The 26,510-nt window shown below is 43.7% G+C and overlaps 1 long non-coding RNA gene across 1 annotated transcript; it reads left to right on the forward strand.

Moving 5' to 3' along the window:
- Positions 1-2,287: 2,287 nt before the first annotated feature.
- On the forward strand, positions 2,288-26,117 carry LOC136794572 (uncharacterized). Its single transcript, XR_010841557.1, has 4 exons — positions 2,288-2,729; positions 5,344-5,615; positions 23,283-23,414; positions 25,678-26,117. It is a non-coding gene; the product is annotated as an uncharacterized lncRNA (long non-coding RNA).
- The last annotated feature ends 393 nt before the right edge of the window (positions 26,118-26,510 follow it).

The raw sequence follows: 26,510 nt of genomic DNA on the forward strand, positions 1-26,510 counted from the left end.
TGGGGCAGTGGCTGGGTGTGTGGCCCTGGGACCAGAGAGTCCTGGGTTCTATCTCAGCTCTGCCACTTACATAGACTGTTAACAGTTACTCTGGCTCCTTTTCTAAACTTGAATCGTCATGATAACAAAGGCAAAGGCAACAAAAATAGCAATGACTCCTGTCGGAGTCCAAAAGCCCTAGGACCACCCTGAAATGGGACCTGCTTTTAAATTGGACTCACCTAAGTACACAAGACTTCTATCCTGACCCTGACCCTGCCCTATAACCTTGCCAGGAGACAGCCCACTTCAGTTTAGCCCTGAGTGTCACAGGAAGTGCTGTGCCAGCCTCTGGAATTCCAAAAGACATTTCAAGCCAAATCAGTCTGAGGGTCCGGGATTGAAGTTGGAAAGTCCAGCATTTAGGGGGACTTCGGCTCCCAGAGCCTCCCTGCTGGTTCCACTTACTGGTGGGTGGCACTGGGGGAGATGATGGCAGAACTCAGCTGTCCGAGGACAGAATCTCCCCCTCTTGGAGAGGTAGCCATAGCAGAACAGGACCAGCCAACACATGTTGTCAAACCTTTCTGAGGCCCACACCGACTTCTTCTTCCCAGGGTCCATGTTTCCCAGAAATGGAATTGAGTAAGAACCTCTTCGAATTCACCAAATAGCCCCTGAACTCTTACCTCCTGTCGGCCCTGATCTTGCCTGAGAACCACTCTCCCTTAAGGAACTGGTGCTCTGTGGCTAGGACAGACTCACAGGTGAGGCTGAGCACACCTGGGGCTCAATCTGCAAGAAGTGGGAAAGCAACGGATAGAAGTGAACATAAATTGTCATCTCTGAAATGAGATCAAAGCCAGAGTCTGAGGTGAGAACTGAAGGACACGTGTAGAGGGGAAGCCAGACCTGGTGACTACGTTTTCACCTTTTCTTTGGGTGACAAATCTCTCACTGCTTTTCCTGCCACCAATATTCTGGCTGCACGGGGATACTACTCACCCTTCGTACTCCCTTAATTCCTTGTAAGGCATCTGAGACAAGACCGGAAAGTTCAAATAGGACCTTAGCAAATGCTGAAGTGAAATATAAACTCAAAGCAACATGGGTTATAAAGACGGCCATGGAGCTACAGAGATCATGGGATCCAGAGAGGAAGTGAAACTTCTCCAGGATTGCTGAAATCCATATGAAGTTTCCATGGCCTCAGTCAAATCCAAAAGTGGAAAAGAAATCCAGCAGAGAAGCAGCGGGGTGTTACAGTTAAGGGACCAGACACAGAAGCCAGATGACCTGGGTTCACATCTCAGTTCTTTGGCAAAGTTCTCTGGGGACCTCGGTTTCCCCATCTAAAAACAAGGGGATACTAGTGCCTACAGCATAGGCTTCTCACGGGAATTAAAGCCCTTACAACAGTCTTTGGCTCATAGATGTTAAGTAAGCTTGGAATTTTATCATTATTAACGACATGCTCAATGTGACTAAAGGAAGAGAAGAGATGGGGGCCACCTGGGAGATAGGCAAAGAGGCAGGAATGAGATGGACAGGAATGGCACCCAGGAAATGGAGGCCACAAGGAAGGATGGAGAAATGAGAGAAAAATAACATATAGCATGGGACAGGGGTGGGGCACAGGAGACACTCAGGTAAGTGAGACAGATGGAAAAAGGCACTGCCGCCTTTACACCGGAGCAAGAGACCCACACTTGAGAAAGCCTGGCTCTGGCTCTCCTCTAGACTCACCATCCTTCCCACTGGGTAAGAAATCCTGGGGGCCAAGGGATGTGCCTCCTCAGCCACCCCCTTTTGGCTGCTTAGGACTCTGGAATTCCCTGCCCAACCCCCAAAACCCCACCGCCAGGTGTTGCCCTGTTCCGGTCACGCCATCCTAAGGCTACTGTCTCTCCCCAGGTGAGCACACCCATAGGTTCAGAGGAGGCCAAGGGGCCGCTGTTTGCAAGAGCATGGACAGAGCTTTAACGCGGCAGCTGAGGTGTCCTTTGGAGGCCCCTCAAGGTGCGGGATGGAATTAGGGGTGAAGGTGGAGTGTCCCTGTGAAAGGGGTAGGGGTTCCCAGTGGGCGGCAGGATGGTCCCTGGCTTTCCTTTGAGGTCTTTCCGATAACCTTCGCGCTGACCGCGAGGTGGTGATTCTTCCCTGTCAGTGTTCCTGCCGGACCCCAGTCCTGAATCTCACCAGTTAACCCAGGGGCGCTGCTGGAAAGGGTCCCAGCCTTTTGCTAGGCCTCCGGAAAACTACGCGAAATGAATGCGGAGAAAACCAGGCAATCTGTTTCCACTGCGCAGCTTCCGCCCAGGTGACCGCGGGGCCGGGTGTCGGGCTCACCCCAGGTGGGAGGTGCTGGGGACCTCTCTCGAGGCCCAAGAAGGCGAGGCCGCCCCTTCCCACCTTTTAAACTCCCTGCTTCTGGGTTTCCCTCTGTGAGCCGCCCGCGTTCAGAGAGAAGGCGGAGGATACCCTCGCCGGTGTTTACCAGGAGACGCGGCTTTAAGCGCCTGGCTCTGGGGAGAGCGCAGTGAGGGCTCCCGCCTGCAGCCCTTGCGCTGCAGGGTCCCCACGAACGTAGCGCGGGAGGAGGAGCCCGGGCGGCGCCGATGCCCTTCGGCAGTGGACTGCGGTCCCCTTGGCCGCACTGGGCAGGCAGAGCCGGGCCGAGACGTCGCCGGGTCTCCGAGAGAGGCCAGAGCCACCTTCGGGAGGTCGCCGGTCACTTTGTCCCGGGGGAGGTGAGGAAAGAAAGAGGGACCGGAGGGCCCAGGGGTTGCAGCGATAAGGGAGCCTGGCTTGATACCCGGAATGGACCGGGGGAGCGGGGTGGTGATCTTAGATGGTGCCGGGGAGCTGGGACCCAAGCCCGAGCACGACTCCTCCTGCCCGGGCGCGGGGCTCCATGCTTGCTATTCAGGCGACTCTCCAGCACCTCGCTGGGTCCCAGGGGCTGGGTTTCACCCTGTGGCTGCTCCGGGATCCTCCAACCCGGAGGGGAGAGAGCAGGATCCAGCGAGCCCCGCAGCGCTGCAAGGGAGTTGCGTTTCCAGGTGGAACGCAGAGAGGGACTTAATCTCCGCAAGAGGCAGCGTTTGAGGACCGAGTACCCCATACAGCGCAACCCTAACCCCCGGAGGATCCGGAGAAAGGCTTCCGGGGCTCTGGGCGCTGCAGGGTGCCCAGGAGCCGCTGAAGTGTATCAAGTGGGGGACGCACTCCCTCCTCTGCGCGGCGGGCTCACACCCTTCCCCGCCGGACTCGGGCCTCAGTGTCGAGGCTGAGTGCCCTCTGCTGGCTTAGTCATGTCCTGCTCTGTGCCCCAAGGTGGGGAAGAGGAGGCCTAGTCCTCCCGACTAACTGGATTTTGCTCGTTAGGCAGCTCGCTACCAATCCAGCTCTTGAGAAAAAGAGCTTTATCGGGAAATCCCCCCGCAAGGAGCTAGGAGGCAAAGCTCTCAAATCTGTCTCCTTGATCCAGGGTTCAGGGGGAAATGTATAGGGTTTAGGGAAATTTCAAACTTGGATGCTGATTGACTGGTCTTGCTTTAGTCCATATAAGCTACTCCTGCTCCTGGAAGCCAGATTTTCCTTATTGAAGGGCTTCTCGTTTTTTAAAGGGCTCTGGTGGCATCATTTCTATTCTTTGAGTTCTGTAGACTAAGATTCTCCGTTCCAGGGTCATCCTGGAGACAAGGGTTCCCGTCTTGCACACGGAGCAGTGCTGTTTCTTTAAAATAACTCAAGTTTGATTAATCAGTCAACCTATCTAAGGAGGTAAAACCAGTTTAAGCTAGTGCTGTTTCAACAACCTATTTAAGGAGGCAAAACCAGTTTAAGCTTGGGCTGTTTTACGTGCTGTTTCACCCTCATGGCTCCATCAGTGACTATGACCAGCAGGGAGGTCCTTGGAGGGCAAGTTCCCCCCGAGGTGCTTATCCTTCACTCCATCCCCAGATGGTGACAGTGACCTGGCTTTGGGATGAGGGGTGTCTGAGTCAGAGCGCTGCAAGAGCCTGGGACCATCCTGCCCAGTGGGGATAGGACCAGCAGAGCCCCCTGGGCAGAAATGGAGACCAATCTGCTACGGGGAACTTCTGAGGCTTCCTGTGATGTTCTCTGAGGAAGTAGGGGTACCCTGAAGTGGGATCTCCCCTGGTAGGATTAGGGGCAAGGAGGGTCTCAGAATAGGAGTCTTGTGGGTTCAGGGGGGATTAGCGTAAAGTCAAGTCCCATTTCAGGGTGACCCCAAGAGCAATACTGTCATTGTTGCTGTAGAGGTTGCTGCTGGTTTGTTTGATGACTTGAGCTGAGAATATCAAAAGGCAAATGCAGAAGATACAGGTGAGCCCTCATATCCCCTCCCTCTTGTGTCTCCCCTCCGCCCTCCGTATCTCACCCCTCTAGGTGGTCGCAATTCACTGAGCTGTTCTCTCTGTGCTGTGTGACTGCTTCCCACTAGCTACCTATTTTACATTTTAACTCTTTTTTCATTTATAGACAGTTATTGTTTTACTTTGATGCTTTTACAAATATGTTTCATCCTTTCAGAGATTCAGATGGGCCTCTGATACTTTCTATAGAGTACAGTGTCCTGATAAACTCTCAGATCATACTACTGAATTGGATAAGAATTTACAGAACTCTAATGAAGAAACAGATGGCTTCATAAAACTGCTAACAAAGATCAAGAATTAATTCCACAGGACTGAATGAACTGTACATGATGATTATAATTTTTGTTTAAAACATTGCTGGTTCTTTTATGTTTTGCTTTTCCAGATTTAAGGAAAACTTTTCTCTCAAGCTATCTATGACTTACAGCAATTTGATAAATGATACCTTTGTAAACAAAGATAGAACATTTCTCTTTTTCTCCCTACTTGATCCCTCCAGAATTTGGAAACTCTTAGTGAGGATGCGGGTTCATGCCCTGGTCTGGGAGGATCCCACGTGCCACGGAGCGGCTGGGCCGGTGAGCCATGGCCGCTGAGCCTGCATGTCCGGAGCCTGTGCTCTGTAACCGGAGAGGCCACAACAGTGAAAGGCCCACGTACCGCAAAACTAAAATAAAATAAGATAAAAAATGACCAAATAATATTCCATTGCAATGACTTTCCATTTCAAGCTTATAGGTGCTACACTGATGCAGACCCCGAGGACCCCAAAAATATGACAATGGTAAATATGACCTTCATAGGGCAAAGTGCCCCAGATATAAGAAGAAAATTACAAAAGTTAGATGGTACATTTGGAATGAACCCTTCACAACTGGTAGATGTTGCTTTTATTTAATTAATTTATTTATTTTTGCAGTACGCGGGCCTCTCACTGTTGTGGCCTCTCTCGTTGCAGAGCACAGACTCCGGACGCGCAGGCTCAGCGGCCGTGGCTCACTGGCCCAGCCGCTCCGTGCCATGTGGGATCCTCCCGGACCGGGGCACGAACCCGCGTCCCCTGCATCGGCAGGCGGACTCTCAACCACTGGGCCACCAGGGAAGCCCTAGATGCTGCTTTTAAAGTGTTGAGCAACAGGGAACAATGACAGAAGGAAGAAGATGCAAAACGGAACGCAGCTTTTCTGGCAGCAGCATTAGATTCTCGGAAGGCAAGTAACCCGAAGAGAGGTAAGCCACCGCTGGGGCGGGAACAGTGTGCTTACTGTAAGGAGGAAGGGTATTGGAAAACAGATTGCCCTAGACTACAAAATAAGAATGAAAACAATGAAAGAAAGATGGCGGCCTCTCGTGTGGTAGAAAGAGAGGAACACTCTGAAAATGAATGAAGAGACCTGGGGGCTCGACTTGAGGCGTCCAATTCCAATTTCCCCACAGGAGTCCCAGGTAACTTTGACAGTGGGGGACAAGTTGATTGACTTTCTGATAGATGTGGGTGCAACATACCCTGTGGTAAACACCAAGGTGGCACAGAAAACATCTCAATCCATCCTGGTCAAGGGAGTTTCTGAACTCCAAGTACAAAATCATTCTTTCTTACAACCTCTAGAATGCCAGTTAGGGGACCTCACTCAGAAACACAGTTTCTTATATATGCCAAGACCGAGATCTCCTTTGGAAATTAAATGCTCAAGTAATTTTTTTTGCGAGGACAGCTTGACATTGGGGTCCCACCAGAGCACACTGTAAGCCTACAGATGGCGCTCATGGACATCCCAGAAAAGGAGACAGAGCTCTGTCCCCCGAGGCTTTGAAAAGGTAAGGCCAGAAGTGTGGGCTGATGGCCCCCTGGAGAAGGCCAAAAACACATGGCCAATACGACTCCCCTTAAAAAGAAATGCTGGGACACCTAATCTAAAATAATACCCTCTGAGGCAAGAGGCCCAAAAGGGAATTCATCCAATTCTCAAAAAGGTTTTGGAAATAGGACTGAATAAACCTTGCAGGTCCCCATATAACAGCCTTAATCTCCCGGTCAAAAAGCCAAACTCAGCAGAGTATATTGCTTTTCCAAGACTTGAGGGCTGTTAATGAAATAGTCCAAGATTTGCACCCCTAATGGGTGGTACCTAACCCATATGCTCTGCTCACAACTATTCAGGGAGAATACAGCTGGTTCGCAGTTTTGGACTTGAAAGATGCTTTTTTTTTTCTGCATTCCTATTGCAGAAGAATCATAGCAGCTGTATGCTTTTGAATGGCAGGACCCAGAAACACAGGTAGTCCACCAGTATTGTTAGACAGTCCTACCTCAAGGATTTAAGAATTCCCCTACCTTATTTGGGGAAATGTTGGCTAGGAACCTTAGAAACTTCATATTGGATGAAAGACTCTTATTCCGGTATGTTGATGATTTGCTCATAGCGAGTCCTACATATGATAAGTGTTTACAAAATACCATCAGAACCCCGAACTGTTTGGCCAATTGTGCATATAAGGTCTCCCAGAAAAAGGCCCGAATATGTAAGCAACAAGTCATATATCTGGGCTTTGTCCTTTCCCAAGGACAGCGGGGTCTCTTGCCTGATAGAAAACAGGCAATTGCAGGCATTGGAACACCCAAGACTCGCAGACAACTGAGGGGGTTTCTGGGACTAGCAGGGTTCTGTTGGATTTGGATCCCCAGCTCTGGGCTCATAGGAAAGCCCCTCTATGAGGCTTTAAAGGGACATGATTTTGAGCCCCTTACTTGGACTAAAGAGTGCCAAACAGCATTTGAAACGATAAGAATAAAGTTAATCTCAGCCCCAGCTGTGGGACTACCAGACTTAAAAGAACCTTTCAGGTTATATGTCCATGAGAGACAAGGCATACGTTTTGGGGTGTTCATTCAAACTCTGGGGAATATCCCTCTACCAGTTGCCTACTTCACAAAACAACTAAAACAGACTGCTAAGGGATGGCCCCTTTGCCTTGGAGCTATAGCAGCTACTTGTGACAGACTTCAGGAAGCTGAGAAGTTTACCCTGGGGCAACCCACCGCTGTCTTTGTCTCTCACCATGTCCATTCTTTACTGGAACAAAGCGGGGGCTGTTGGCTGACTTCTGGGAAAATGGGAAAGTACCAAGCCATTCTCTTAGACAATCCCAGTATAAGATTTCAGGTCACTTCAGCCCTAAATCCAGCCACATTGCTTCCAATTGATGCTGCACAATCCCCAGAGCACGACTATCTACACGTCATGGAGCTAGTGTGCTCTAGCAGACTGGACTTTATGGACCAACCCCTGGCCGAGCTAGATATGGGACTGTTCACCAATGGAAGCAGCAGCATGGACCAAGGTAGGCCACACTCTGGGTATGCAATGGTACCCTTAAAATGACTGTTGAAGCCAAAGCCCTGCACCCAGGGAGCTCAGCTCAGAAGGCAGAAGTCATTGCTCTGACAAGAGCCCTATTTCTCACTGAAGGGAAGTGAGTAAATATTTACACAGACTCTCGCTATGCATTCTCTGTGGTGCATGCTCACGGGGCAATCTGGAAAGAAAGGGGGCTCCTCACTTCCAACAATAAATACATAAAACATGCTTCTGAAATCCTTTCACTATTAGAAGCAGTCCATAAGCCCTCACAAGTGGCCACAAAGCACTGCCAAGGCCACCAGAAGGGCGAAACTCATATAATAAAGGGCGACTGGTCAGCCGACGGAGCTGCAAAGAAGGCAGCAAAAGAAGGCGATTATCAAGCCATGATAGGGTCACTTCTCCTGCAGATCGACTTGTCAAAATACCAGCTGGTGCATTCAGAAAAGACAAGGAGAGGGCTGAAAAATGGGGATTCAGTTGATCACACCTCGCCTGGCTGGACATGTCAGGCACAAGGAATTGTTTTGATCCTTGAGACACTCCTGGACACTGTGCTGTGGCACGTTCATAATATTGCCCATCATGGGAGAGATGCCACCTTACAGTGGATTCAAGAATATATAATGGGGCCTAACCTACAAAGGACCATCCAACAAGTCACTCAAAATTGCATGATTTGTGCTAAACATAACCCTAAGACTGCTGTCAGACCTCCCCAGACGGGGACCCAACACAGAGGAACCTGCCCCACCAAGGACTGGCAAATAGATTTGACTCAAGTGAGCTGCAGGAAATTTCAGATACTTCTAAGTGTTTGATGACACTTTCAGGATGGGTGGAGGCATATACCACCCAGACAGAAAAAGCCTCCAAAGTGGTTAAAACCCTCCTTAAGGAAATTATCCCCTGGTTTGGACTGCCTGCCTCCCTTCAAAGTGGCAACGGGCCTGCTTTTGTCTCTAGTATAATCCAACACGTGTCCAAAGCACTGCAAGTTAATTGGCTGCTACATTCATCCTGGAGACCACAATCAACAGGAAAAACCAAGAAAGTGAATTATACATTAAAAAGGAACATTGCTAACATATGTCAATTTAACTTGGGATAAGGCCTTGCCAGTTACCCTGCTGTGGGTCAGAGTGGCTCCCAGAAGCAGGCTTAAATTAAGCCCCTTTGACATATTGTATGGTAGGCCTTTCCAGGTGCCTGCCCAGGTGAGAGACTCTATAAATGCTCTGAAAGACCTAGCAGTTGCCAATTATGTTAAAACTCTGGGCACTATACTAACCTCTGTTCGTGAGTTTGCCTCCAGCAGGTCTGCCTATCCAACTGAAGTAGCCTTACATCCTTTCCAACCTGGGGGTCAGGTCCTCCTTAAAACTTATAGAGAACAAAGGCCTGAACACCAGCTAACTGCACAGTGGACAGGACCACATGTGGTATTACTTACCATGCACTCATCTGTCAAGTTAGCTGCAGTAAAGCCATGGATTCATCACACTCAGTTTAAAATAGCCCCACTGTCATCAGAAAATGACCCAACTCCTGAGAGGCCTAGAGAGCAATGGGTTTGTGAACCCTTTAGAAGACTTGAGGTTGCTCTTCAAAAAGTATAAGTATTGAGATTAAAATTTCATTGTAGAAAAGATTTCATCAGGTTCAAATAGTTGTAGATAAAGAAGGAAAGAGAACTTCCCTGCTGGTGCAGTGGTTAAAAATCTGCCTGCCAATGCAGGGGACACGGGTTCGATCCCTGGTCCAGGAAGATCCCACATGCCACAGAGCAACTAAGCCCACGAGCCACAACTACTAAGCCTGCGTGCCACAACTACTGAAGCCCATGCACCACAACTACTGAAACCCACGTGCTCTAGGGCCCGTGTGCCACAACTACTGAGCCCGCGTGCTGCAACTACTGAAGTCCTCGCACCTAGAGCCCGTGCTCTGCAACAAGAGAAGCCACTGCAATGAGAAGCCCGCGCACAGCAACAAAGAGTAGCCCCCGCTCACCGCAACTAGAGAGAGCCCGCGTGCAGCAACGAAGACCCAACACGGCCAAACATTTTTAAAGAAAGAGAATTGTATTACTTACTAAAAATTTTAAAGAATATTCCCGGCCCAAGGCTGATCAATTCCATTCCACGATCACCCCTTCATCACCCCTGTTCAGTAGGAAGTAGCCACAATGATTTTTGCCCGTTTTCCCCACAAGACTGTAGAATGGACACTGACAGTGGGGAATTGTAAAGGGGTGGTGAGACTCACAACCTGGTTGTGAGTCTGAAAAATGAAATGGGGAATTTTTTTAAACATAAAATGAGAGTATTCAGAAAGTATCACTGTATCATCACAAAGCAATCTATATAGTATATTCTTTACAAGAAAAAGCAATTTTTTTTTTTTTTTTTTTTGTGGTATGCGGGCCTCTCACTGTTGTGGCCTCTCCCGTTGCGGAGCACAGGCTCCGGACGCACAGGCTCAGCGGCCATGGCTCACGGGCCCAGTCGCTCCGCGGCATGTGGGATCTTCCCGGACCAGGGCACGAACCCGTGTCTCCTGCATCGGCAGGCGGATTCTCAACCACTGCGCCACCAGGGAAGCCCAAGAAAAAGCAATTTTAAAAGCTGGTGCCTTGAAGGCTACAGCCTAATGATCAGGCTTGGGAGTAGGGAGTAAAGGGGTGGGCTAAACAGCCCCCAGGATGTGGCAGCCACAGGGTCATGTGGGAGTGGGTAAGACCAGGCTGGGCGTATATATAAAAGCCCTGGGAGTCTTCAGCATAGGCATTAATTGTGCCAAACCCCACTGCATCAGGCCCCAGATCGGGGAAGATTATGTATTGCACACCTGGATGACCTCACACCTGGATGACCTCACACGTGGCCAAACTCCTTCCCACCTTTGGTGCGTTCCAACCCCTGAATCTAGTTAATTCCAGCACATACTTCAGATCTCTCCTCAAATACCACGTTCTTAGAGAGGCCTTCTTTCACACCTTGATCAAGTCAATTGCCCAGTTTAAGTGCTCTCAAAGTATGCTCCATTTCTCCTCCAGGGATCACAGTTTTAACCTATTTTAAGAAGAATTGTTTGGGGTCAATATCCCCCCAAATGAACGGGAGGCTTTGATGGAGGGATTCCAGAACCCAGCACAGGGCCTGGCCCATCACATGGGCTCAATACATTGTTGAACAAATGAATCCGATCCTGAAAATAAACATTCTGTCTTTTCTCATTGTGCCATATTTATTCATCATCCCCAATTTTTACTACCATTAATTCATGTAAAAGTAGTTCATTTCAATGTGGTTGACATAGCTACTTTTTCATTACCGTATATCAGAAAGAAATCATTGACTTCTTAGGCTAAATTAAGAACAGATTATCCACACATTAGAAATGGCAACAAAATTAATACCTTAACATATTATTGAGCTCCACCTTTTCCCAGAAATACTTTATTCTAACATCCTTCCCCTTGCTGCCCACGTGTCCATTGGTCTTTCATCTTTGTCTCTAAGAGAAAATACACACACACACCCCGGCACTTGAATGGTAGTGCACTCACTGTACAGGCCAAGGGTCATGTTTAGCCCCATAAAATTCTATGCCTGGCCAGAGACAGTCCTGGTCAGAAGCTCACACGTAAGAATTATGCTCATTTCCCTTCCACAGGCTGGGGTGATTCCACTCAAATGTGGTTCAGAGACAGGGTGATGCGACTCAAATATGGTTCAGAGTCAAACAACATGGGCATCACCTTGGAGCTTGTTGGAAATGAGGAATCTCAGTCCTCACCCCAGACCAAAGAATTAGAATATGTGTCTTAAGCTACATTGGTGATACACACGTACATAAAAGTTTGAGAACGGCTCTTCTGGACTGTGGGATTACCAAGCTGTTCAAAGTTCATGGATTCTGTGCGTAATGTTGAGTACTTATTGATCTGGGTCTGGAAAAACCTTTCTCCTACAATCTTCATGAAATTAAACCTTAACTAAATCTGAAAAGGCTAAAAAGTTTTGTCAAGAATTTTCCAAGTCACTGTGACTAATAATTACAGTAAGTCTCCCACATATGAACGAGTTCTGTTCTGAGAGCACGTTCATAAGTCCAATGGGTTCGTATCTCCAGCCAAGTTAGCCTAGGTACCCAACTAATACAATCAGCTGTATAGTACTGTACTGTAATAGGCTGATAATACTTTTCACACAAATAATACATAAAGAATGAGCAAACAATAAAGAAAACATTTTAAATCTTTACAGTACAGTACCTTGAAAAGTACAGTAGTCCAGTACAACAGCTGGCACACAGGGGCTGGCATCGAGTGAACAGGCAAGAAGAGTTGCTGACAGGAGGACGGAGAGGAGGCGGGAGATGGTAGAGCTGAAGGCTTGTCAGCAATAGGAGGCAGAGGGCAAGCTGCAATTCCACTCATGCCTGACGTTGATGGCACAAGTTGTGGCTCCTTGCTGGAACCAGATGCACATTTGCATCTTTGAAAGTTCACAACTTGAAAATTCGTATGTAAGAGACTTAGTATACTGCTTACAAAATCTGCATCGGCCCTTTCTCTCTGATGAATGCTCCATACTTACCTCTCTTTATCTGCTTGATGTTTACGTTGGTTTGGCAAGGAGGTGGTGGGTTGGTCAGTATCACTGAGCTTTGGCCATGTTTAGAGGCTCATTCTTAGAAAAATCAATCAATTTTCAATTAACAATTAACTTTCACAGCAAAAAGTACATTTGAACCTTGACCTGTCTGGCTAACACATCACATGAGGCCATGGAAACCAGAGAAAGGGTAAAGATGGGCAAGCACTAACAGACTCTACAGATATAGGTTAGTGAAAACAAAAGATAACTCATCTCTTATAAGGTGGACCAGCTCACAAGAGCTTGTCGTATGATGACAGCTGGTAGCTGGAATCGGCCTACTTTTGAAGCTCAGATTCCTGCCTGAGCAAGAAACCATGTGAATGTTTTGTGGTGGTTGTTGTTGGTTTCCCCTCCTAGAAAAAAGATAAACTGCTAAATTGGGTTTCTTATCATTATCAGTTTCATATGAGTTTAGTATCAAAAGCCAGGTTTCTGATGATCTGACTACCATTAAAGAAGATGAAAAAGACTTTGTAGACCAAATCTGGCAACTTGGACTTAGATGCAAAACATAAAAGCTACCCTTTCATAACCAGTCAACTAATTGTCCTCCCAACACTGCATGTTACAAACTCTAAGCTAAATAAGGATCTGTTACAGTTGCTAGAGCTCTTAAAAATGTAAAAATCTAGTTTAACCATCTTATTGGTTCAGGTGATACTAAGACATTAAATGACTTGTCCAAGATCACACTGCTTTTTCCTATCAAAGCAAAAACTAGCATCTGGGTCTTCTGATATGGAATCGGGTGTTATTATCACCTCTACCAGCGGTACCCAACCTTTTTGGCACCAGGGACCAGTTTCGTGGAAGACAATTTTTCCACGGACTGGTGAGGGGGGAGTGGTTTCAGGATGATTCAAGCACATTACATTTATTGTGTACTTTATTTCTGCTATTATTATACTGTAATATATAATGAAATAATTATACAACTCACCATACGCAGAATCAGTTGGAGCCCTGAGGTCGTTTTCACTTGCCGCTCACTTGATAGGGCTTTAATATGAGTCTGCAAGCAATTGATTTATTATGGTCTCTGTGCAGTCAAGCCTCTCTGCTAATGATCATCTGTATTTGCAGCCAATTCCCAGCGCCATCATCACCGCCTCAGCTCTACCCCAGATCATCAGGCATTAGATTCTCACAAGGAGAACGCAACCTACATCCCTTGCGTGTGCAGCTCACAGTAGGGTTCGAGCTCCTATGAGAATCTAATGCCGCCCTGATCTGACAGGAGGCAGAACTCAGGCAGTAATGTGAGGGATGGGGAGTGGCTGTAAATACAGGTGAAGCTTCGCTCACTCGTCCACCACTCACCTCCTACTGCATGGCCCAGTTCCTAATAGGCCACGGAACCTTTAGTGGTCCAGGGCTTGCGGACCCCTGATCTATACCATTATGCATGTGAAACATAATGCCCCTCCTTATGGAAGAAGAACAAGAACCACAAAGCAGAAAACAAAAGCACAGAAGGGCAGGGACCACATCTGTTTATCACTTTGTCAGGTATAGCCTAAAATCATGTACACTAGCACTCAGTAAATATTTGCTGAATGACTTGCAACAGATTACAATTCAAGAAATGTTTTCGGGGCTTCCCTGGTGGCGCAGTGGTTGAGAGTCCGCCTGCCGATGCAGGGGACACGGGTTCGTGCCCCGGTCCGGGAAGATCCCACATGCCACGGAGCGGCTGGGCCCGTGAGCCATGGCTGCTGAGCCTGCGCGTCTGGAGCCTGTGCTCTGCAACGGGAGAGGCCACAACAGTGAGAGGCCCGCGTATCGCAAAAAAAAAAAAAAAAAAAAAGAAAAGAAATGTTTTCGGAGTGTTTATGAGTTTTAAAAACCATTGGTAGTGTATGGGGCACATTTACATTACTACCTTCATTTGATACAACTCTATTACCATCGCCATTATTGTTATTATCAGAGTTGTACACAGTTACCACATAAGGTAAAGATAGAGGTCATCATTTCCTCTGATTCGGAGGAGAAGAAAAAGAAGGGCAGCAGAAAAGGGTGGATAGTATTTCTTGGAACCTGAAGAAAGAAGGGCTCACTTTAGACATAACTTGAAAACTGGCAACTTCTACAGTTTATAAACAATTGCCTCTTTTCACCACATATATTTTCAGAGGATAAATTGTGATCCTTGAATTTTGCCCAGTTGATACAATTCCCAAAGCAGTGTCACTATTAAAGGCAAGAAGTGAAGGGACATGGTCCACGGGTATTTCAATGTTTATAGGTTTTCAGACTTCCCCAGGAATTGGTGCTTATCAGCTCCTTTTTTCCCTCTTTTTGCATTGAACAATCTAGAAATATGTGAACATAGGAATAAATGATTTAGAAGACATAAAAAAGAATGGCAGTTATGTCTAAGAATCTGTGCCAAAGCTACCTGATCAACATTTTTCAGAAATAGCCTCTTCAGGAAAGCCTGGTCTTTGACTGTAGCTCAGGCCTGTCCTAGGGAAGAAACACAGACAAAACCCATACCATATAGATCTCTTGATTTGGTGTTAAATTTTATTTTTACTGTTGAAGACTTCTACCTGCTAAAACCTTAAGTAAAAGAGAATATAATATGAATCAAGACGGAACTCAGTTACAACTCTGAGCCCACCCCCTACTGTTTCTTAGAGTGGACCCTGGCACATGATGACTGCTGGATCTATGCTAGCAGTGCACATCACCATGGCTATTTTCTCCATGTTGCCATTGTGGTGGCTGTTCCAGGCCTCCTGCTCCAACTTTGATGATCTTCCCTGCATCTGCATGGATCCGCATGGATCCACATGGATCTACCATTTCCATTGCTTCTCCCGAGGTGACAAAAAGTCACTTCTGAACTTCTGCGCTTCAGCACTGAATTTTTAATCTAGATTAAAAAGTACCTGCTCCATCTTTTCCTGTCTAGTCAAATTACCAAGAACAATTTTCAGGTTTTCCTTCTAAGATGAATGTAAAATGTTAAAAAAAAAAACCCAGAAAAACCACTACAGCATGTGAGACCTAATACGAATACTAATGCAATACTAATAAATACGACTATTAATAATACAGTATTAATAAATCAACAGGTAAGTTGGAGGTAAGGGCAAGAAATAGACACAGACGGAGAGAGTGAATACATCTGAGTGTAGGACACCAGAGAAAGCTCAACTGATCCTGACCCCAGTAGGGACTTAAAAAAACAGCAAAGCCAACCTTTTCTGAGGAATATCCCTCAGATACTGAGTCTAAGCCTTTTGACCATTTTGGGGTCATCTTTGAAAGTTATTGACCCTCTTCACAGAGAAACATTCACATACACAATAAATATTGAATAAATACTACTGGTTGACCCTTGAGGATGATAACTGGACCTTATTTGATTCCCTGAAGCCCATTTAAAAAAAGCCTAGGGACTTGCCTGGCGGTCCAGTGGTTAAGACTTTGCCTTCCAATGCAGGGGTTACGTGTCCCATCCCTGGTCAGGGAGCTAAGATCCCACATGCCCCGTGGCCAGAAAACCAAACTATAAAACAGAAAAAGCAATATTGTAACAAATTCAATAAAGACTTTAAAAAAATGGTCCAGGGGCGTCCCTGGTGGCGCAGTGGTTGGGAGTCCCGCCTGCCGATGCAGGAGACACGGGTTCGTGCCCCGGTCTGGGAAGATCTCGCGTGCCGCGGAGCGGCTGGGCCCGTGAGCCATGGCTGCTGGGCCTGCGCGTCCGGAGCCTGTGCTCCGCAACGGGAGAGGCCACAACAGTGAGAGGCCCGTGGACCGCAAAAAAAAAAAAAAAAAAAAAAAAAAAAAAAATGGTCCACATCAAAAAAATGGTCCACATCAAAAAAAGCCTTGGCTAGGATTAGCCCCATACCTTTGAAAATAAGGAGACAAAAGTGGACATTCAGTCTGCTAGGAGAGAAGAGGAAGACAAGGGGATCCCCCGACTACCAAGAACAAGACCAAACTCTGCCCTGAGGTGAGGACAGGTGTAATACAAGATGAGAAGCCAGATGTCCCCTGGGGAAGGAGGAAGTTATACTGCTACTAAGAGAACACGGACCCGCCAAGAGCTGCAGAACCTCCTTAACAAATTCCTACAAATCTCGGGGTTTTATTTGTTTGTTTGTTTTGTTTTTCCTTTTCTTGCTAAGAGAAACAAAACTGATTCTATCTAGTCAAGTTTTAGGAGTACGGGTCATTCTTGGCAGTGCCCCTGGCCCACTGTTTCTAGAAGTCACCAACAGGGGTCGCTCTGGACGTCTCTAATCAGTACCTTCAAAGACCCAAGATCGTGCATAATTTTGTCTCTACGAACAAAATAACTGACTACTACTAACCAGCCAAGTAAGCTCTGGTCTCCAGCAGATTCAGGAAACTTTGGGCATCCTCTTTCGGGAGAGGGAGGGGTTAGGGACTAAATCCCAGACCTAGTCCTGGTTCCTGCTGGTCCAGTGTTTGTAATTTTCCTGGAGCCATTCCTGGTTTTCCCTTTTGACCCTAAGCCTCTCAGGGCTTTTGCCTCCAGGAGTAGCGAAATCCACGCCAGGTTTTCCTGTCTGCCCACCTGCTTGGCTGCGAGTCAAGCAGCGGCTGCAGCCTGTCTTCTCCACCCGCCGCAGCCTTTCCATCCTCTGCTTCTGCCAGCCGCCCCCCTTTGGCAGCCTCGCTACCAGGTTTTTCTTTTTGTAGTGAATCTACCTCTTTTTAAAATGGCGCACTCGCTTTGCGGCTGCTACCCCTCCGCTCCCCCGTGCGCCCCGATCTCAGGGCCCACCCACCCCGGGCAGCTGGCTTCCCGAGCTCTGAGATCCTCACCCACTCTCCAGCCCTTCCTGAGACCTGACACGACCCCTGAGAAGAAATGTTTGCCATCCCTAAGGTGGCCCGGCTTCAAATGACCACTTGCAAAAACTAGAGACAAAGTGGACGTGTGCCTCTGTGGTCGGAACCCTCAGGCGGGAATACAAGGGTACGCACCCCACTTACTTAGGTCGCACGCAGTACAAATAGAGTTCATGGGACACCCAGGGGCAGGGGAGGCAGAACCTCCTATGCGCTCTCAGCTCAGCACACAGGGTGTGTCGGGGCCGGACAGGGCTGGCCTGGGCACTGCAGTAAGGTCTTGGCCGCCGAGTGTTGCCCTTTGTCTAAGGGGGAAAGGGAAGGGGGGCCGTGGGGGAGTCCACGTTACAGGAGGTCTTCCTGAGGTTGAGGAAATCGCTTTGTTAGAAAGGATACGCCTCTGGAGTCCAGACTGTCCTTCCTTTGAGCTCAGACCTGCTGACCAGCACCTTGAAAACCACCAAAACACAAGGGCAACCTGCCTGGGTCCCTCAATCAAAGTATTGCCTTTCTTCCCTCTAGGGTCTTAAGAGCACAAACAACATCACATTAATCTTTGTAACCCCCTCAAATACTGAAGACGGAAAAACCATCCCTGCCATTCATCAGGCTGGAATAACAGACACAGATAAAGACGGCTGCAAAGTTCACAGTAAACAGTATTTCTCCCAAGGAAACGCTGAAAAGTGCCATAGGACCCCTTCTTAGGATGACTGCTGCTGTCCTACTCACCAGAAAACCTGTCCTCTGAAATCAGACTATCAGAAACTTTGCTGTTTGAAGTTATTCCAGTAAGAATGAAACCCCCTCCAGTCTTGCCTGGAATAACCAAGACACTGACACAAAGAAGCGACCTTGATTTACAACCCAGGTGCAGACATTCAGATAAAGGTGTCTGGACACGAGAGTCCACATTTATCTTAACTTAGTGATTTCCAAGGAAGTATGACCCTGGATCCATTTCACAGTCTAGACATGCAGTGACCCTTTTGCACTCACCCTGCACTGCTTTAAATGCATTAAAACACCTACTTCATCTGAATTTTACCCAGATTCCATCCTTCCCCCAAATTCTATAACTCTACTTTTCCCTTTGTTTTTGAGATGCTCCATAGTAACTCTACTGTGTGGTTTTTCTTATTGCAATGAGCCAGTAAACCTGACTTTGTCAAACTGCAGGTTTGTCCCTCGTGGTCTCAGGCTGATTGGGCTCTGACAGTAACAAGCACAGAGACTCACATGTGCACATCTGATGGGTTCTCCAAATGGTCAGTATGGACTATGAAATAGATATGGTGTAATTATGTAGAGGTGGGCAGTGTTCATTATACTAAGTGAGTATATTCATTTCTGCAGCATTATCCAACTGTTTTCCTGAGAACACGTAGTATATGAAAAAATGATCAACTTTGTTTTTAAATTGTACAGTTCAGTGGTTTTTAGTATAGTCACAGAATTATGTAATCATATCCACTGCCTAAGTTCAGATGTTTTTATCACCCCCAAAGAAACCCTGTACCTGTTACCAATCACTCCCCACTCCCTCCTCAGCACATCCTCTGGCAACCACTAATCCACCTTCTGCCTCTTTGGGTTTGCCTATACTGGACATTTCATGTGAATGTAATCATACAATATGTGTTCTTTTGTGATTGGCGTCTTTCGTTTAGTGTATTTTCAAGGTTCATCCACATTGTACCACTGTCCTTCGGGTTGTTTCATTTCTCCTTTTTTGCCAAATAATATTCCATTGTATGGATGTACCACATTTCATTTATCTGTTCATCAGTTGATGGACATAGGGGTTGTTTCCACTTTGGGGCCATTATGAATAATGATGCTATGAATATTCATGTATAGGTTTTTGTGTGAACAAATATTTTAAATTCTTTTGAGTATATACTTAGGAGTGAGTTTGCTAGACCATATGATAACTTTGTATTTCACATTTTGAGGAACTGCCAAACTGAGAGGTCTTACACTCGAATTAGGACCCACTATTTTGAGCGAACTCTGTATTATATAAACCAGTCATTATCTATTTGGTCCTTAACACAATTTTAATTTGGATAGATTTATTCTAGTCACGTCATGTGTCAACATGTAAACTTGTTTGGATTAAAGAATTTTTTATCAAAAAAAGGTGACTGAAAAATTTTATCTTCCCACCAGCAATATGAGGGGTTTCCAATTTCTCCACACCCTCATCAACATTTGTTATTTTCTGTCTTTTTTATTATAGCCATCCTCATGGATGTGAAGTGCTATCTTATTGTGTTTTTTATTAATTTTATTTTATTTAGTTTTTATACAGCAGGTTCTTATTAGTTATCTATTTTATACATATTAGTGTATACACGTCAATCCCGATCTCCCAGTTTATCCCACCCCACCCCCCACTTTCCCCCCTTGGTGTCCATACGTTTGTTCTCTACATCTGTGTCTCTATTTCTGCCTTGCAAACCGGTTCATATGCGCCATTTTTCTAGATTATTGTGGTTTTGATTTGCATATTCCTAAGGACTAATGATGTTGAGTATCTTTCCATATGCTTCTTGGCCATTTACATATCTTCTTTGGAGAAATGCCTGTTCAAATACTTTATCAGTTTTTAACTGGGTTATTTGTCTTTTTATTGTTGAGTTTAGGTGTTCTTTATCTATATTATATATAAATAGTATACAAGTATATGTAGTATACAAATCCCTTATCAGATATATATTTTGCAAATATTTTCTCCCATTATATGGGTTTTCTTTTCACTTTCTTGATAGGGTCCATTAAAACACAAAAGTTTTTAATTTTGATGAAGTCCAATTTATGTATTTCTTCTTTTGTCGTTCATAGTTTTGGTGTCATATCTAAGAATACATTGCCAAGGTCATGAAGATTTACCTATATTCTATCTTCTAAGAGTTTTATGGTTTTAGCTCTAATTTAGGTCATTGACCTATTTGGAATTAATTTTTGTATAAGGATCCAAACTTATTCTTTTGTATGTGACTAGCCAGTTGTTCCAGCCCTATTTGTTGAAAATATTATTCTCTCTTCACTGAATTGTCTTAATATCCTAGTTGAAAATTGACTTAAATGTACAGGTTTGTTTCTAGACCCACAATTTTACTCTGTTGATCTATATAATTCTCTTTATGCAAGTACTACACTTCCATGATTGCTGTAGCTTTCTAGTAATCGTTTTGAAATCAGGGTATGTGAGTCCTCCAACTTTAATTCTTCTTTTTCAAGATTGTGTTGGTATTCTGAATCTCTTGCATTTTCATATGAATTTTAGGATCAGCTTCTCAATTTCTCCAAAGAAACCATCTAGGATTTTGATAGAGATTGAACTGACTCTATAGATCAATTTGAGAAGAACTGTCGTCTTAACAATAAGTTTCCATTTATTAAGGTCTTCTCTAATATCTTTTGATAATGTTTTAGAGTTTTTGGCGTATAAGTCTTGCACTTTTGTTAAACTTATTCCTAAGTATTTTATTGTTTTTGATGCTATTAAAAATGGATTTGTTTTCTTATTTTTCATTTTGGATTGCCCATTGCTAATATATAGGAATACAATTAAGTTTTGCATATTGATCCTATATCTTGCCACTGTGTTGAACTTGTTCGTTAGCTATAGTATTTGTGCGTGTGTGTGGATTCCTTAGGATTTTCTACAAACAAGATCATGTCAAATGCAAATACAGTTTTACTTCTTCCTTTCCAATCTAGATGCCTTTTATTCCTTTCTTGTTTAATTACCCTGACTGGAATCCCCAGTATAATATTAAATAGAAGTGACGAGAGCAGACATCTTTGTCTTATTCCTGATCCTACAGGTAAAAGCTTTCAGTCTTTCCCTGTTAAGCGTGACATTAGCCGTGGGGATTTCATAGATGCCTCAGTCTACTGATTCAGTTGTTAATCTCACCCAGAAACACCCTCACAGACACATCCAGAATAATGTTGGACCAAATGTCTGGGCATGCCATTGTCCAGTGGAGTAGCTAGATAAAATTAACCATCACACCAGTTATCACTGTAACAACAAAACAATACAAATGTATAAAAAGAAATAAAATAATCGTCTCCCTTCATGCCCTCTTATTTTCCTCACTCACCTTTTCCACAACATCCCTGTCTCCATCCCAGAGAAGCCACTTTAAAAAATATATCTTTTTACACCTTTCTCCTTGATTTTACACACACACACACACACACACACGATAACATTGTTTCTTTTCCCCAAAAAAGGACTCAACTGAATTTATAAGCTTGAGCTTTGAAAACACTCATAACAACAAGGACAGTAAAAAGTATATCTTTCTGGAAAAAGAAGTTCTACATACCTCATTTTTCCCATGACATACTTAGTATATAAAATACTGTAACTTAGTCATGGTATACCCAACAGATACATTCCTAAAAAATTTAAAATTAATGAAAAGCTTTCCATATGGTTTAACAGACTGCATTCCTTGACCACATTTAGATCCTTGAAACATGTCCTTTTCATAGGATAAAGTAGGTTTTCAATATATCTTTGCCTGCTAACTTCATCAGCTAAGTACAGATAAGAAACAAAAAGACATTTAACTTCTATGAAGTTCATTTTCTGCCGTAATTACTAATAATATAAACCAGGCTCTAAAAATAGATGACCTCAATCCAAAGAATCACAATTTTAAAAGAAAGCATATAATTAAAAATGATAAGGCTGCATCGTTAATAATCCCATGAATGTCTCGGACTGATTAGGCATGGAAAAATATTCTAGCTCCTTGAAAACAGTCACACATCTAGGCTTCATTTTCTCTCTACAAGCATTTTACTTGGCAAAATCCGAACCATCCCATGATGTTCAACTCAGCTGTCACATTTTTTAGGACGCTTTCCTTCACTGACCCGCCCACTGCTAAATTAGTCACTTCCACATTTGTGCCTTCATGACGCTCTGCTGACACTGACATTATCCCAGTTAATCTCACTGCAAGTGAGGTCAGGTTTCTCTTGTCTCTTGAACTGTCAGCAAAATGTGGGAAGATTCCATGGTGCTCCCTGCTCCTTTGAGCCCATGTGAATACACACACACACAGAAATGCACCAACACTTACACACACATAGAGCAAGATATGGAACTTACATGTCAATTCCACTATATTCTATTCCCAATTCTTTCCATTACACTTTTCCTTAATTTATATATATATATATATATATATATATATATATATATATACGGCTTCCCCTAGGTGTATTTATTCTTTTACAACTTGAGTGGAATGCTTTGTATATCTATTTTTCTTCCTTGTCTAATACAGAAAATATTTAAGGTTTTTAATTTGCTTCTAGGTAAAGTTTTGGCAGAAAAATAAAAAATTTTATTATATGCCGTTCTGGTTGTCATTACTGTCAAATAATTCTGTAATATCTGCTTTAATTTCTTCTTTGACCAAAGAGGTTTTTAGAGGATATTTTCATTTATTTGCTTTTTGAGGCTAAACTGGTGGGGCTTTGAGAATATACATTTATTATTTGTTTCTGATTTTACTATATTTGGGTCAGAGAATGTGGGTCTGTACTACTTCTATACCTTGAACTCAGTGCTTTGTCTGTAGCCTATTTTGAGGGTCCTTTAGAAATAGGTGACAAACTATTTAAAAGTTTGTAAATTTGACCCAGCAATTCCAAACCTAAGATTTATGCTATGAACGTAACTGTAACAGTTCACAAAAATGAATGTACAAGGATATTTATCACAATGCTTTTATTATAACAAAATTGGAAATTGTCTATATGTCTCATAATAGGAGATTAAGTAAAATATGATGCATTCTTATTAAGGAACATACATTTAGTCATTAATAATGATAATGTAGATGAATATTTCCTAAGAAGGAAAAAAGTTTACAATCTGTTCCAAAAATACAAGTTGTACAATAATATAAGGAGAATCCTTTAAAAATATTTATGCATTTCTTTTTTATTATATTTGTGTTTATTTTTTATCTTTCCCATTTTATTTTTTTCAGCTTTGTCGAGGTATAATTGACAAAATTGTAGTTAAGTGTACAGCATGCTGATTTGATATATATGGCAAAAGGAGTCCCACAATCAAGTTAATTAACACATCTTACAAATTCACCTTAAAAAAATTTTTTTTGGTAAGAACACTTAAATTCTACTCTCTTAGCAAATTATACAATACAGTGTTATCAACAATAGTGAATATGTTATACGTTAGATTCTCAGACCTTATTCTTTTTTTTTTTTTGTGGTATGCGGGCCTCTCACTGTTGTGGCCTCTCCCGTTGCGGAGCACAGGCTCCGGACGCGCAGGCCCAGCGGCCATGGCTCACGGGCTTAGTTGCTCCGCGGCATGTGGGATCCTCCCGGACCAGGGCACGAACCCGTATCTCCTGCATCGGCAGGCGGACTCTCAACCACCGCGCCACCAGGGAAGCCCCTTATTCATTTTATAACTGAAAGTTTGTACCCTTTTACCAACCTCTTCTCACCTCCCCCACCCCTCAACCCCTGGCAACAGCCATTCTATTCTCTGTTTCTATGAGTTCAACCTTTTTTCTTTTTTTAGATTTCTCATATAAGTGATACCGTGCAGTATTTGTCTTTCTCTGTCTGGCATATTTCACTTAGCATAATGCCCTCAGGGTTAATCAATGTTGTTGCAAATGGTAAGATTTCCTTTTTTTTAAGGCTGAATAATAGTCCACGGCATTATATACCCTGCACTTTTTTATCCATTCATCTATCTATAGACACTTAGGTTGTTTCCATACCTTGACTATTATGAATAATGCTACAATGACTATAGAAGTACAGATATTTCTTTGAGATAATGATTTTATTTCCTTTGAATTTTTACTCAAAAGTGGGATAGCTGGATAGTTCTATTATTAATTTCTTGAGGAACCTCCGTACTGTTTTCCATAGTGGCTGCACCACTTTACATTCCCACCAACTGTGAACAAGGATTTTCCATTCTCCACATCCTTGACAGCATTTGTAATTGCTTGTCTTTTTGATAATAGCCACCCTAACAAGTGTGAGGTAATATTATGTTGTGCTTTTGATATGCATTACCCTGATGGTTAGTGATGTTGAGCACATTTTCATGTACCTGTTGGCCATTTGTATGCCTTCTTTGGAAAAATGCCTGCTCAGGTCCTTTGTCCATTTTTTAATTGGATCATTTGGTTTTTTGCTGTTGAGGTGTATGAGTTCCTTGTATATTTTGGATATTAACCCCTTATTGGATATATGGCTTGCAAATGTTTTCTCCTATTCCATACATTGCCTCTTCATTTTTTTTGGTTGGTTTCCTTTGCTGTTCAGAAGCTTTTAAGTTTGATGTAGTCCCACAGGCTTATTTTTGCTTTTGTTGCCTTTGATTTGATAACAAATCCAAAAAATCATTGCCATGCCCAGTGTCAAAAAGCTTACCCCTATGTTTTCTTCCAGGAGTTTTACAGTTTCACCTTTAAGTCTTTAATCCATTTTTGGTTGACTTTTGTGTATGGTGTAAGATAGTGGTCTAGTTTCATTTTTTTGCATGTGGATATCTACTTTTCCCAAAACCATTTTTTTGAAGAGACTATTATCCCTTATTGTATATTCTTAGTGCATTTGTTAAAATTAACTGACCATTAGTTAATTAACTAATGCATTAGTTTATTTCTGCACTCTCTATTCTGTTCCATTTCTCTATGTCTCTGTTTTTATGCCAATACTATAATGTTTTGATTAATATAGCTTTGTAATACAATTTGTAATACAATTTGTAATACAATTTGAAATCAGGAAATGTGATGCCTCCAGTTTTGTTCTTCTTTCTCAAGGTTGCTTTGGCTATTCAGGGCCTTTTATGGTTCCATACAAATTTTAGGATTGTTCTATTTTTGTGAAAAATGCCATTGAAATTTTAATAGGGATTGCATTGAGTCTGTAGATCACTTTGGGTAGTATGGATATTTTAACAATATTAATTCTTTCCATCCATGAACATGAACTATTTTTCCATCTATTTGTGTCTTCTTCAATTTCTTTCATCAGTGTTTTATAGTTTTCAGTGTACAGATCTTTCACTTCCTTGGTTAAATTTACTCTTAAGTATCTCATCTTTTTTGATGCTATTGTGAGTGAGATTGTTTTCTTAATTTCTCTTTCTGATAGTTTGTTGTTAGTGTATAGAAATGCAAATGATTTTTGTATATTGATTTTGTATCCTGAAACTTTACTGAACTAACTTATTAGTTCTAACAGTTTTTTGGTGGAGTCTATAGTGTTTTCTATATATAATACCATGTCATCAGCAAACAGAGATAATTTTACTTCTTTTCTGATTTGGATGCTTTTTTTTCTTGACTAATTCTTCCTTGTGTTAATTATTTACCTCTTGTCTTTTAGCTTGTGGCTGCCCTTATGTTTTCTATTCAGTGATGGTGGACCTGTAAGACTGAAAATGACACTTCCCTGATGCTTCTGCAAGCTGGATTCCTGTTAGGCACTGCCTATTGGGAAGCACTGGCAGGAGACTGGAAGGAAGGAGGGGCGGGGGAGTCTCTTACTGTTTTCCAGCCCCTGCATGTCTCTCTCCGGAGGTCTTTAGGCACTCTGATCCCCAGCCCCAGGATGCCCTTTCAGGATCCAAATCACTAGCTGTGAAGTTGTCCTTGTCAAAGGTCCAATACCAATCAAGTGGTACCCTTTCGAGTAGGGTTGCCAGGAATCCTCTATATGACTTGTCTTGTGTTTAATGATTGTGCTCTGTATTCTGTACTGACTTTGCCCCAATGCCTTCAATGCCTCTAGACAGCTTTTCTTTTCCAATAAATTACCAAGTATTAGCAGTTAGAGTATTTTTTTGCTATAGTAATTGAAGCTTAAGTCACTTAAATGCAACATAGCTGAAAATCATACCTCCACAAATATAGTTATAAACAATCCCACATGGTCTGTCCTGCAGGTTTGACTTAGGATAGACCAAAAAGGAGGTTTGAAAATTAAAGTACTGATTCTTCTTATCATCAAGAAAGAAAAAGATTGTTCTTTGGTCAAAGTCCCAAGTCATGAACAAGAAACCACCACTAATTAGAAATAACCTGTGTTCTGAAAATCAACCAGTCAATGACAGCCTCACTCCAATAACCCACACTACGGAAAGTTAGCATATCACAGATAGCACCCAAACTCCTGAAATTGAGCCAGTCGGTGACAGCCAGTACACGTCAGCACACCAG

Source organism: Kogia breviceps, chromosome 7 (assembly GCF_026419965.1).
Source record: "Kogia breviceps isolate mKogBre1 chromosome 7, mKogBre1 haplotype 1, whole genome shotgun sequence".
Classification (NCBI taxonomy): domain Eukaryota; kingdom Metazoa; phylum Chordata; class Mammalia; order Artiodactyla; family Physeteridae; genus Kogia; species Kogia breviceps.